This window comes from Cryptotermes secundus, unplaced genomic scaffold (genome assembly GCF_002891405.2).
Source record: "Cryptotermes secundus unplaced genomic scaffold, Csec_1.0 scaffold48, whole genome shotgun sequence".
Lineage (NCBI taxonomy): Eukaryota > Metazoa > Arthropoda > Insecta > Blattodea > Kalotermitidae > Cryptotermes > Cryptotermes secundus.
The window spans coordinates 708439-723730 of NW_019722965.1; the positions used below are offsets into that span (position 1 = coordinate 708439).

Sequence of the window (15292 nt, forward strand, 5' to 3'; positions counted from 1 at the left end):
TATTTCAAAATTTAAAAGTTACAAATCGCCAGGTAAAATAAAAGTAAAAGTATTTCTGTAACTGGCCGTGAAGGCCCATATGGTTTTCAGACATTGAGGGCCTCACATTTTCTAGACAGTCGGCTCACACATGGCAGTAAGGTGGTCAGCCTTACGCGCCGGACGCCCAGTACCACCCAGGAAAATTCCTGGTACTGATTTCTGTTAGAGGCTGAGTCGACACCAGAGCCATAGTGCAGCTGGAGGGATTAGGTCAATTAAAAAAAATCACCCTCATCGGGACTCGAAACCCTCCACCTTCAGGCTTGAAGCATGATGCCTCAACCAACTACGCCACATCGCCAGGTAGTGATCAAATTCCGACAGAACTTACTCAAGCAGGAGGCGACAAATTACTTTCTAAGATCCATAAACATAGTAAAGGAAAAATTACGTGCTCAGTGGAAGGAATCTATTATTGTACCAGTTCACAAGAATGGCGATAAAGCTGACTGTAGTAATTATCGGGGGATATCACTGCTATCAAATTCATACAAAATTTTATGTAATATTCTTCTCTCAAGGTTAAGTCCATACATAGATGAAATTATTGGGGATCATCAGTGTGGGTTTCGGTGTAACACCTCAACTACTGATTAGATCTTTTGCATTCGTCAGATACTTGAGAAAAATGGGAGAAAATGAGAGAGTACATCAGCTATTCGTAGACTTCAAGAAAGCCCATGATTCAGTTAGAAGAAAGTATTGTACAATATTCTGACAGAGTTCATAATACCAGTGAAACTAGACAGGCTGATTAAAATTTGTTCAAACGAAATGTATGGCAAAGTCCGCATAGCTAAATACCTGTCCTATAATTTTCATATCAATAATTGTATAAAAGAAGGAGATGCTTTTCAACTTTGCTTTAGAATAAGCCATTAGGAAGGCCAAGAAAAGCATGTGGGACTGAAATTAATTGGGGCGTATCAGCTGTTGGTCTACGCTGATGATGTGAATCTATTAGGTGATAATATACGTAGATTCCATAAAGAAAAACAAAAATTTTAACTGACGCAAGTAAGGAGGTTGGTCTAGAAGAAAACACAGAGACAACTATGTATATGTTGTTGTCTCGTCATCAAAACGCAGGGCAAAATCATGACATAACTTTAGGAAACAGGTGTTTTGAAAATGAGACAACAGTTCAGATATTTGGGACCGACGATAACAAATCGAAACCTGATTGAGGAGGAAATTAAGAGGAGATTGAACTCGGGTAATGCTTGCTACCATTCAGTCCAGAATCTATTGTCTTCTCATCTGCTTTCCAAAAACATAAAAATTAGAATATACAAAACTATATTTTTTGCTTGTTGCTCTGTATGGGTGTGAAACCTGGCCTCTCATTTTAAGGGAGGAACATAGACTGACGGTGTTTGAGAACAGGGTGCTGAGGAGAATATTTGGATCGAAGTGACAGGAGGTTGGAGAAAATTGCATAATGAGGAGCTTCACAACTTGTACTCTTCTAGAAATATAATTTTAATGATCAAGTCAAGGAGGATGAGATGGGCCGGGCGTGTAGCACGAATGGGGAGAAGAGGAATGCATATTGGATGTTGGTAAGAAAGCCAGAAGCAAAGAGATTACTAGGAAGACCAAGACATAATTGGGTAGACAATATTAAAGTGTATCTTAGATAGGATGGAATGGATGGGATTGTATGAATTGCATTGATCCGCCTCAGGATAGAGATCGGAGAAAAGCTCTTGTGAGCACGGTGATGAACCTTCAAGCTCCATAAATTGCTGGCAAGTTCTTGAGCGGCTACACAATTTGCGGCTTCTGAAGAAGGGTTCAGCTCCATGAGTGAGTATTGGCGCTAACCCAGAGTGCGAGAAGTAACGCAAGGCTAAAGTGCGTACTGTGGAGGTCTATCCTTTATATTTATTAGTGAATAGCAATGCGTTCACAAAGGAAATGAGAACGACATAAGAGGGACATGTGGCACGCAAGGTGCAGTGAGTTATGCTTAAATTTTAACGGAAAATAGTTAAATTAAAGGCTATGAGAGACTATACATAAATAGAAAGATGATTCAAATAAATATTAAGCAAATGGGATCTCGTTAACATGGTTAACACCTCAGATTCTTACAAGGGTAGGAAGACTTGACGAACTTTGCGCTTATCAGGCGTGCGCTCAGCCTGCCCAGGCACCCAGGTAGCCCGTCAAACAGGCAATCAATCCAGTTATTTATGGGGCATTGGCTTCTCAGCCTTGGGATCGAATGGCACTTTTAAGCTAAGAGTTCTCATATGTATTGTATCTGAGTTCAGAAAATGGGCATTCAGGCCAGTCCGTAACGTATACTGATTTGCAGGACAATTGCAAAATTTCTGTTGAGGGTCACTTTATCCAGATGTTGTTCCAATTAGTCTGCATTCATTCGGTGTTGACTTCAAACATATTTTGGCCTACACTACATTCCCTGCGGTGAGAGTCGCTGTGAAGCTCTATTCTGGGGCCCGCAAAAGTGATATACTTACTGTCCTCATAAAGTTTGTTTATGTTCTACACAGTCCGTCAACAATGAAACAAATTGTTCCTTCTTTCTTACCTTTTCACTTTCGTCACTACATGTTTCGCCCCTAGATTGCCATCTTCAGGTGCTTTACTATGCTAAAACTGCTACACTGCACTAATATTGTCCATGCGTCACATATGCATCTGCACTCTTCATAATTTAAAACATCATACTCGTAGTCAGTTGGTATGCGCTAAAATAGCACATGCTGTAGTTCGCTTAATTTAAATCAAACTCTATTAACATTTTCTATTTAATATTTTCTTTAAATTTTGTAAAAGTCTTTTTACACCTCACAAGGGGCGTCGTTCACTTGTTTTGATCTGCATTCTTTTCATCAGATGTTTTATTGCAGCAGCATGTTCTTCTATTCGTAAACCCGTTGCTGTGTTACGTCTGCCATCTATAATTTTGCCCTTTGCTTGCGCGTTGTTCCCTCTAGCAGCGTGTGGTGTTGTCTTCAATTGAGTCTTTCTTACACATTTACTTTCGACCAACAAATTTCGGCCCTAAATGGCCATCTTCAGGTGACTTACTATGCTAAAACTGCTACACTGTACTAATATTGTCCATTCGCCACATATGCAACAGCACGCTTCAATATTTAAAACGTCATAATCGTAGTCAGTTGGTATGCGCATGAACAGTTTTACATATACAATGCAACATGATGCTTAAAAGAAGATTCCTTGTAAAAATAACAGAAAACGCCATATTGAATTAGAAACATGAAGTACAACAGCACGAGCCGGAGTGGCTCTGTCGTTATGACAAGCTACGGGCTGGAAAGTCGAGGATACAAGGTTCCATTCTCAGCAGAGGTAAGATATACTATTTCACTTCACCACAGAGTCCAGACAAGCTCTGAGGCATACATATCCTGCTGTCCAGTGGATACCGTAGTTATGTCTCCGGGCTTAGAGCGAGTGAGGCGTAAACCTGACCACTGACCTCCATATAGTGCCAGGGCTAACAACAAGTTTAACAATAACTCAACTCCCCAATAGCTCTTATTGACAAAGTTCGTAACGGGCTAAATACAGGAAAGACTTTACCTCCAACTTCATGTTTTAAAAGTTTTCCAAAGATGTAACATTGAAGTGATGAATCGTATTTCAGACCATCTTCTCGTGATCATCTTCTCGTGAGTCAGAGCTTCATATCTTGTATCCTTCTCCAAATGATCAAGTCAAGGAGGTTGAGATGAGCAGGGCATGTAGCACTAATGAAGGTGAAGATGAATGCATAGAGGACATTAGTGGGAATGCCAGAAGGAAGGAGACCACGAGAAAGACGAAGACGTAGGTGGGTGGACAATATTAAAATGTAACTTAGAATGGGGGAGTATGAACTGGATTGATGTGATTCAGGATAGGAACCAATGGAGGGCTTTTGTGAACACGGTAATGAACCTTCGGGTTCCTTAAAATGCTTGAGAGGCTGCAAGGCTGGCGGCTTCTCAAGGGCTCAGCTACATTAGGTTCGTTAGTTCTTGTAAAGCTTGTAGCTACAAACATTCGTTCATATCAAGGAAGCCTGACCAGAATATTTTGAGGAACTCTGGTCAATACCTCTATAAAACGTAACCTATGACGATTCCATGCATGAGGCAATGACCGTCGTTTACATGTTCAAGAAATCCAACGTCAGTTGCTTTGTTACCGCGTCAGCAAAGGGGCCGCCACCTGGCCAGAGAAGTCCAGTCCATATTCGTATATAATTTTCACGTGACATCCGTCTTACTATTATGACTCAAATGAACGAGTGACTGCAATCTTATTTTTCAGTTCTAACTGGTTCAGTGTAAAAGGTATACAACTAGTTTCCACGTCTAATCTCATGCACTCTCAGAATTAAAATATTTTCGCTCTAACCGGGATATCCTTGCCATGTGCAGTGTGGGCCTAATTCTGTCTGTGGGATTATTCCATACTGACATCCGCTTTTCTTACATAAACGATTGTTTTGCTGTATGATATGTAAACCATATTTAGTCGCTCCCTCCGGAGAACTGAACCGGTTCATTAGCGTCAGTTGACCTTAAGCCGATGCTGCGCGCTGTAAGGCATGAACAGTCTTCGCCCGCTCGAACACTGGGATCGTGGGTTCCAATCCCACTCGAGGCATGGATGTCTGTGTGCTTTCATTCTGTGTTTGTGTTATTGTCTGTGTAGGTAGCGTCCCTGCGACAGAATGATCCCCCGTCCAAGGAGTTCTACCTTTTATACAATAAGAAATTGAAAGAGAGGCCAAAGTCAAAAGAGCTATATAGCTATAGAGATAAATATCTGACTTTCAGAATTAATAATGCAGCAAAACTTCTTTCGAAGCAATTAGAATACTTTTACTGTAAATACTGACAGATCTGTTACCGGTCATTCGAAACGATGACGGTATTCTGGCGCGTTCATAATAACCTGCAAGAGCAAATACATAAAATGTATTTACTTAATTATTGCCTCTCTTTCCGCAGATATTGATTACATTATTCTTGCATATGGGAAAGCATGGAACCGGAAATAAACGTTGGCACGCCTTAGCTGAGATACTGAGAAACATCTCAAGTGGTATAACAAAAGTTCAATGACAAGCAAAAAGTAACATTTCATCATTTTGGTTGGGGCGGAAGACCTTCTTACATTTCAAGAAGAGAAATTCAAACGTAAGTTGACACACGAGTGGGAGAAGAAAGAAACATACAAGAAGAAAAGCCCCTAGACGGAAAAGCCACAGAAATGTTTTCAATTTCTTAAAGGAGAGCGTGCAAAAAGAAACGCGTTATTTCATGTCCTTTACAAACCTCTTTAATCGAATTAAATTAAACATTTTGGGAACTCTGTCTGTATCATCTCAGTGTTTCTGTCAATACGGAATTTCGTAGTGTGTTCGCTGTGTTATTGCTTCCAGATTATCACTTTATAAAAGCTAAGTTTTAAAGTATTATGTAAGGAGCGTGAAACAGGCGACGCGGGCGGGTGGTGTCAAAATCATCCCATGTCGGGATTATTGGGAAGCGACAAGGAATTTCTTTGCGCCAACTATCTCGAAGACAGGAAAAAATATGCAATACATCAGATCTCTGCAACTTTAAGCTCTACAGCGTCTCGCTCTGATAAATATATAACACGTAATCCTGGAAATAAATGCAGCTCTTCAGTAAAATACTTCTTCATTTCTGGATTTATTTACAGTTTTTTTTTAAATGAAACCTATATACAGAGTTTGAAAGTCCCTAATATCCAGGTTCATGAAATTCCGTTAAGATTTTTACGAGTTGTTATTCTACGGACGGACAAACATGGCGAGAAACTAACGTGCGAAATTTTGCAACTCTTCCTTACGAACGCCCCAAAAAATTGACGAGTAGCAGAAAGTAGTAAACAGGGCTTCGTGTGTTTTTGTTACTGTCTCTGTTGTGTATCTCAGTCGGAAAGACATTAATTCTAATTACAATTATTGAATAACGTTGAATTATTGAATAAGTCGCATATCATAGAATGGGACCATGGGAACGGTCACGGACACTGAGATACATATGAAGTAAAATAAATATAAAGCTATCCCTGTAACAGGCTGTGAAGGCCCATAGGGTTGTGAGGCGTTGAGGGTCCCACATTATCTAGAAAATCGGCTCAAATATGGCAGTAAGGTTGTCAGCCTTAAGCGCCGGCCGCGCTTTACTCCCCTGGAAAATTATCTGATTAATTCCTGAGACTCATTTCTGTTAGAGGCTGAGTCGACTCCAGGGTCTTAGTGCAGCTGGAAGGATTAGGTTAATTGAAAAAAAAATCCAATGAGCTCATCGGTACATGAACCCGCGACCTTCGGCTTGTAGCGTAGCCCCTCAACCAATTACGCTACCTAGATACATATGTATATGGAAAAGGCCGTCGTCGCCTATCTGAATGTAGTGTTCAGGATGTTAAATAAGGAAGCTGAAAATCGTCAGCAACCAAGTTCCGGGGTAATAGACTTTCGCCGATAGGGGTGAAATAGAAGTATAAACTAAATTTTATCCCTAGTCCAACAAATGGACCAAGAGAACTCTACGTGACATTAACATCGCTCATGTTACTTCCGAAGATTATTTGGTTAAGGTGTAAAATACATGTAAGGACCTCATATCTTGTTGTATTATGTTGTGTAATTCACTATAAGTCGCTTATACATGTGTTCTCGCATACATTGCTAGTTCACACTGTTATGTGACTTAGTGCCCATTTTTCTATGAATATTCCATGCTTGGTTCCTTCTTCTCCTGTGCGTGTCCAGGACAATTAACAAACAATAATGAATATTTAACTATTTCATGAAAGAAATACCGAAACTTGCACATGAAATGAAAAAGTTAGTAACATATAGTAGCGATGTACATAAGTCCTCTACAACGGAGAAGTAACTACTTAAAGGGTTATTATTTCCACTTTCATATTCCTGATCTTATTGGTCATTGAAAAAGTAAAGCATATAAATAATTACAAATGTAAAGGGAGCAACATAGATCCGTGGATATACTCACAATTCGTTTGTCTGGATTTAATTCTTTGCATTTGCATCGCCGCAGTTTTGATACTCTGATTTCAGGTTTAATTTTCTCATATGGAATTTATCTTTATTCGCTCTCGGCGTGGAACCTGTTACTACTATGCATACAGCGGGGTGAGGCGGCCACCGGAAGACGAAGGAAATTACATTACGAGGAACTTCGTAGTGTGTAGACATAGTCTTCATAAGGTATTACAAAGCGATCAAATGAATGAGAGTAAAATGGACGGAACGTTCATGTCGAAGATGGGTAACTAATTAACAAACTAAACTCCATGGAACCAGCCCCGCTTCTACTCAAGAACTTCCGAACATTTTCTGGTACCTGACGGTTCATTACCCTGTGCACAAGTTTCCGCCTGTTCTCTCAGTCCTCAGTCCAGTGAATTCTGTACGCACCTCCATCAAATTTCTGTTAACATCCGTTCTAGCATTATCCTGCTACATACACCTAGGTTTTCTAGTGGTCCCCTTCTGGTTTCCCACGAAAATCCAGTATGTGTTTTTACTCGCCCCATGCTACATGCCCTGCGCATCTCATACTCGTTGACTTCATCATTTTAATCATATTTGCCTATGAAAACAAGTTATGAAGCTCATTATTATGCGATTTTTCTCGAACTATCCATTATTTCAACCCTCTCTGGTCAAAATATTCTCCTCCGCACCCTGTTCTCCGACACCTTTAACCTCTGATCTTCACGTAACTTTAGAGACCAATTGTTACGTTTTAGACAGCAGGTGAGAAGTAAAAAATTTCTAGACTAAACAATATAAAGAATTACTCGAATTTAATCTGGTCTTGTCTTCACTAGGAATAAAATTACAGTCGCTCCGAAATATCTGAAATCCGCCACATTTTGAAACGATCTCAACTATTTTTGTGACATGAGTTTCCCTGCATCCTGGTGACAAGACAGCAACATACAGCATACTTAATTTTCTCAGCGTTTACTTTCAGATCATCCTCATTTCTAACGCCACGTATTTTGTCCTCCAATAGATATACAGCATCAAATTGGACCAGAATCTGATGTATCCCATTCAAACGGATGAGAAATTGACACTGAAATTTCGCCAAGAAGTGACAGCTTGTCGTACCTAGTATTAGGAAGCAATATTAAATAGGATTTTCAATAATAGGAGTGTGAAATTGAGGACTAGTTTCAGCTGGCACATGATAGGCTCTGCTGGGAGATCATGTGAACAGGATAATCAGTTTTAATGACATATTCTGCATGATCGTCCGTGTCAGTGTTGAGTTGGTGACCAAGATTCAGAAACTCTTTCTACTATCAGCGGTACTGAAAGTTCATTGTAGATTCTTTTTAATATATCTTGGGTTGCTAAGTAACTATCAATTACTGAAAGAAGGCTGCCCGGTCGAACAGCATGTAGTCACTCTACATTTAGTTAAACGAAACTTCGAATATTCTGTTTCAAGTAACATAAATTTAACATTGTATGAAATCCAAGGTGTACAATTTTTACAGCAGAAATTGGGGCAAGCCAGGCCAAACTGATCTGGAGGTGAAACGAAGTGCATCGTTCCTGCTGTGAAACGTTGAGGACAGACAGAGATATGCCACAGTGTGTAAGGCGATTACAATTATATCCAACAGACAACAGTTAACTTAGGAACCGACGACTTTCTTACAACTTATATACACTGTTCTTTATGAAATAAAGTACTGACATTGTTCAAAATTCTTATAGTCAAACAAAGTGCATTAATGACGTGTTGCTAATACTACGTACTTCACCTTCCCGTAACCAACTTCTACTTTGGTTTCATTGTATTCTGTAGAATCATTATTCTCTCCTGACAATACAGTTTATATTTCTCAAAGTCCCATAAATATGAATTTTATTTCCTTACTTTTGTGATATGGTTCGTTGAGTGATTCTTTCTAACCTGATTTCTAACCTGATTGTCAGAAAACACAGCGGTATGTTTAATGCATAAACAATTCATGCTCACGGCTCCCTTCTTGCTAGGCTGCCGTAGGTGGTTTCATAGCGCAAAGGTAAATATGGGGGGGGGGAGTGATGCGACGCATCTCCAATTTAAAACCAAGGTTTCATAAAGAATAAGAATAATTCAGTGTTTCTAAAATAAACCTTAAGCTCCTAGTCTCGTACGAGTACGCTTTAAAAATTACGTTCCTGCGGCAGACATAACAGACTGCATCCTCAACACAAAGACCAACCCGATAATATTCGTTAGGGAAATAAGCGCTGTTTGCTCTGAGAATTATGGGAAACATAAACACACACTGTGTGAGGAAAATTTAGAAGCCCTTAAAATGTAAAGCCTTTGACGTATAATGCAGGAGATGGACCAAAATATGGAAACACCCAACAAAAAACACATTACCATGACTAATGTGGTGTAGGACAAACTCTGGCTTGCAGAACTGCTTGCACGTTCCTAGGAATTGATAAATAGAGGTCCTGTATGATGTGCAAGGGAATCTTGTACATTTCCGTCCACGCTGGTGTTTATCGGGTGCGGTTTTTCCAGTCCTCCTGTATGCGGTCATAATCTTGGATACTGTGCCTTGCGAAACACCAGAGACCTCGACTACCTTGGTTACGGAAGCACCCACCATACGGGCTCCAACAATGTTCCCGCGTTCGAATTTTGTTAGCTCTGACGTGATGCACAGAACGCTGTCTTGACAACAAATGAAGCTTGCAACGTATTGCGGAGGTTGTACAGGTAGTGCTGTTGGGCAAATACATCGTCACCCAAAAACGTCTCTAAAACAAACACTTCAATTCAGGCATGCATTTCACGAGGTGTTTCAATATTTTCGTCCATCCCTTGTAGTTTCAGGCCTGCCTTGAATGGTTACGTACCTACGAGAGTGCATCATAAGCAAGAATCATATTTTGCGGGTATTGGTATTTTTTCCGGGAAACCAGACGGAGCGTGAAGCTGACTATTCAACTTCTTCTAGTGCCCGAATTATTGCGTTTCTACACTAGTCTTCATGGTGTGGTCATTATGTATAGAGACATATACACACACATCTTTGCCGTTAATTAAATAATGGAATTAACTTTGGTAATAAAACCACCAGAATTATGCAACCCTGTTTCCAGAAATTTACACGAAACCTAACACAACAGTAGGCTTCAAGGTTTCACTCGATCTCTTTCAACCCTCGTCCTCACTGTAAGCCTACCCTCTTTACACAGACGGCGGTATTGATTTGTGTCTTATCCTTCATTGCTGTTCTCTTCATCTCTCATCTCCCCGTGCTTTTAATGAATTGTTTTCCCCTTGAGAAACATCACATGAATTTCAAAAGCAACTGCGGCGACAGGGATTATTTATCACTTTCTAACCAATGCCAACACGTTAACAAAACAGTGTTATTTACAAAGTTTATCCCTGATCCTGCTTTTCTGCTTCTCTGTTCACCTGTATTCACTACACCGTTCTTATCGCTAGATCCTGACATTGCTGCTGTGGGAGATATGGTTATTAATAATACAATCCAAACACCCTTTTCGGTGTCACTGCTTCTATCTGCGCGCAAATTTGGGACAGGAATGGAGACAAGAAAATTAAACCGGTGAGAGAGGAAATGTAGTGTTAAGCTCCTTACTGCCTAATCTTTCAGAAAGGAACAACAGTATACCACTAAACGGGGCTTTATCTTCTGTGTACTGTATTAAAATCCTACGTCTTCCCAAGTTTCATCCTCTCTTCTGGTTACTAGGATACCATAACCAAACTTTATAATGCATATAACGATCCTTGCACGCCACAATATCTTAGGTCGATAAATATTAATGTGCCAAATGGTCAGAAGATGAAGTGAAAAATAGAAGAAAGAATGTAATCGATGTTATATTTGACTTCCTTAGAACCTAAGACAAGTAAAAGGCAGCGCCATAGCTCAAGCGGTTAGTTGCTGGCTTCCCACAGTGGCGGCCCGGTTTCGAGCCCGGGCCTGGTCAAGCGGGATTTGTGGTGGACAAAGTGGCGCTGGGGCAGGTTTACTCCCAGTACTTCGGTTTCCCTTGCCAATCTTCATTTCGCCAAATTCTCCATCATCATATTCACCCGGGGCAGTCTACAATAGGCTAATTAATGGCCGAAGTGCCGAGTGGATCCAGCTGGACTCCACAGCCCCCTATGGGAATTTTTATTTAAACCAATTTTTATGACAAGAATAACTGTACACTAGTTTTTTTTACAAACACCAACAAGCATTTTCTGGTTTGTAGCATAGTGCCTCAACCAACTACGCAACGATAAACCTGTGGCCCGGCAATTCTTTGACACATAACAATGTTATTTAGACAAAATAATGAAATAAATTAACCGAGCCAAATCAGACCATTCCACCTTTTCCAGATTCATACTAACATCAACACAAGGATCTCTTCCCTACAGATTTCCCAGCTGAAATTATAAATGCTATGCTCAACTTCCCCCTTACTTTTTCACGTGCCGGCCATCTAACCCCTTTGGGTTAACCAATGTGGCACTGTTTAGTGAATAATAATTTGAGCCACTTTCACAGTCATCTTAATATTTTCTGTCTCTCTCCCTCCCTCCCTCTCTCTCTCTCTCTCTCTGAGATACAACTATTATCCTCGAAATATACTTCACGCATCCTGAAGTTCTTCCCTCATCGGGGGAGATCAAGTTACCCATACAACGGGTAACGTTATATGTCTCTAAATATAACCCTCAGGTAAAACTCGGGTAGATGAAATATTTCAATCCGAAATTTGTTCACGTATTTATCGTATTCTTAACTGTATCACAAGTATAATCTTGAGCCACATTTAACAAAATTTATTTTGCTACTGTACCCTGTAAATTTCTCCTGCATTACGGGGGAAGATTTGAATTAAACAGGATCTTAGAGAAATTCGGCGTGAGCATATGGACGGTACTCATCTGGCTCAGTACAGTGTATAACGGCGGGCTCTTGTGAACAAGCCAGTGTATCTCCGGGTTGCCTGAAGCACAAGGAATGTCTCAGATCGTCTTAGAGATTTATCGCAGCGGGGAGGACTCCTGTCTATCATTGGTGATTCTGGCCACAAGGCACAGGATACACTAAATGGCATTTCCTATGTTTAATTTAATGCAGTATTTTACACATGCAGGAATTCAGATACGCATGAACAAGGCGAGAACTGTTACTTGTAAGGAAAATAAAATTGTTCTTACTCCTGTTGTTGTTGTTGTTGTTGTTGTTGTTGTTGTTGTTGTTGTTGTTGTTGTGGAAGGGGTAAAAACCGGGGAAACATTTAGAAGAGGCTACTGGACGAATGAGGCCTCAACTTGTCAGGAAACGGTCCGATTCCCTAAGAGTAAACACGCATTCCTGTTATTATTATTGTCATAATTAAAGTAAAAGTAAAAAAAGTTAAATTGTATAGGAGGCCCAATAATTAATGGAATAGTTGGAGCCTCATCGTACGGAGAATTGTACGTAATGTATGCTTACCTCCCATACATTACGTACAATTCTGCGTACGATGAGGCTCCAACTATTCCATTAATTATTGTGCCTCCTATACATTTTTATAATGAAACATTGAAATTTACTCTTTGTCGACGGATATGTATGTAAAGTGGAACCAACGACTGGTTCGATGTTATAAAACATCAATCACATTTTAATTTTGTTTTTTTATATATGACTTTTATTGGTTTTAAATAACCTACTTATTGTATTCTTATTGCAAATTATCTTAAATGATTTATGACATTGTATCAAATTTTGCGTACTGCAGTTCAGTGGTGTACGTTTTTTGAAGGGTGTTTGCCTGATGATGGCCACTAGTGGCCGAAACATGTAGCAGAACTATATCTGGGCATTGTCCTTGAAGTTCTTTTATTATTGTGTTGTGACGGTCAAATAAATAAGTTCTATATATTGTAACACAGCAGGATTCATGAAATGAAAATTCTCCGACAACGTTGGAGTGCTCTGAAACAGTCTCAACACAGTTATGGAATTTCTGCATTACGTGCGGATCCGTGTTCCGCGTTCCCTTTGCAGCTTGACGGCTTGAATTCCTCTGTTTTATTATACTCATGTGATATCATATCATTTCTCGGTCTGTACTCTCAGCTAGCCCTCTTAGCTGGGGTCGTCATCTAATTGTAATGCATTGACCCGTTACTTCGAGCCCAACACGCCCCCTGACATCTAGATGAAATGAAATTCCCTCTCTCATTACTATAATTTTATTATTACACGCCGTGGCACTAGCGAAGCACGGCTGTGTGTTCAAACAATGCAGTCGTTTCTAATATTCGCCTTCATTTGTGTGGCCGCGCATGCGTTCAGTGACAAGTTGGCTCAGAATAAAAGTACATTACAGTAACTGCAGGAGTACATAGAAAGGCGTTCTTTTTTGTTTTGCTTGTCCTATTGGAGGCGACACGAATCTACTGTTACAAAGCGCTACAGACCTCCCGCTGTGCAGTGTGACATTCTTCGCATTCCACTAAATCTTCACCAGATCTGCGAAATAAAGATACAGGATTCTGCCGAGGTCTGTATATACGTCATGCCGTTACCCCGTTTCTTGTGCGATGTGTAAGTTTCGAGGTGATGAGTAAAATCCGAACTGAAATTTATGCATTAGTAGCAGTTCAGATGATTTGGTTCAAACTGAAATTAAATTCTTCTGATAATTTTGGTGTAAAAGACTCAATATAAAATTTTATTGAAAACCGTTGAGCAGTTTCGAAAAAGAAAATCAAGCGGTAAAGTCAACAGACAAGACTTTTCATTATGCGTTCATTTTATTTTCGTCGTAACAAGAGCTAATACAAATTTCACAGAGCGTGCCTGTTTCTATGTGTTTCCCGTGCGCCCCTGGCTTGTAGTTTCCAGTGTCGTGCGTACACTACTAGCCCGTCCAGCTCACACGTGAGGCGCGCTCTCGGACCTCTGATCTCTATCCTGTCGCAGTTATTTTCTTCCGCTCAGGAATATTTCCGTAATGCATTATATAGGCTTCAACGCATCCTCCCGTTCTCATTCACAATCTGTCTTTAAAACTTAGTTCGTCCAGTCATAAGAAGTCCTGGAGCAGTGCGGAAGCATGAGAAGCGTTATAAAGAGGGATGTTCAAGACTTCTCTTGAGAACTGAATTACCTGCAGAGTTTGGATGTTGCGAGAAACATATAGGGGTTTTGCATAGTTTGGCTATTCATATATCTTCAATCAGAAAAATTTACGAATATATCACAGGAGCCCTAAATAAACTGTCACTTCACACTATAATAAAAATTGTTGTCATTTATCACGGCTTTCTTTGCTGTTCTGAGCCCAAAATAATCTGCAGGTGCAGTTTGTCCGCTTGAAGAGCTATAAGCTGATTACTAAATTTATATATGTCGTGAATAAAAAAGAAATAGTAAGTCTAGCTGCTGTTTGATGTGTACGAACCGTGATCTCTTACGCTGATACAAGAGCATACACTAAAATACTCCAATGTTAGCTGTAAGTTTGCGTGTAATATTCAGCTTAGTTGCACTTTCTACTAATTGACTTAATCTGAAACACTGGAGAGCTGACACCATATAAGCATCAAGTACACGATAGGCCGCGCCATAGCTCAAGCGGTTAGTCGCTAGCTTCCCACCGCGGCGGCCCGGGTTCGAACCTGGGTCTGGTCAATTGGGATTTGTGGTGGACAAAGTGGCGCTGGGGCGGGTTTTCTCCGAGTACTTCGGTTTCCCCTCCCAATCTTCATTCCACAAAATTCTCCATCATCTTAATCACCCGGGGCAGGTACAATAGGCCAATCGGTGACCGCCGTGGCGAGTGGAGCCAGTTGGACTCCACCACCCACCAAGCTAAATAAGTGCATGATACGGCTTATGATCTCAAGTAACTGTGTAACAGTTTGAAATACGCTAGAGAAATATGCCAAGTAAAATATTTTCTAATTTGTAAGATTTGAGGCTTTCACGGCGGTGACTATGAAGAAAGTAGTCTTCTGGGATTTGGTACCGTGTATATGTGGTGTTAACCGACGTTTCGGAGGAACGTATCGCCTCCATCTTCAGGGTAGAAGGAAAAATATAAGAAATCCGCAAGCGAAAAGACCATGAGAACCGGTAAAAGCAGGCTGCTTTCACCGGTTCTCACGGTCTCCTCGCTTGCGGATTTCTTATATTTTTC

General features: G+C 40.4%; 1 protein-coding gene and 1 long non-coding RNA gene across 5 annotated transcripts in view; one reads left to right on the forward strand and one right to left on the reverse strand.

Moving 5' to 3' along the window:
• LOC111861548 (potassium channel subfamily K member 9) overlaps positions 1 to 15292 on the forward strand; it is a 386136-nt gene that overhangs the window by 369388 nt on the left and 1456 nt on the right. The gene's annotated exons all lie outside the window — the stretch shown is intronic.
• Positions 1 to 15292, reverse strand: part of LOC111861550 — a 124616-nt gene that overhangs the window by 53701 nt on the left and 55623 nt on the right. The gene's annotated exons all lie outside the window — the stretch shown is intronic.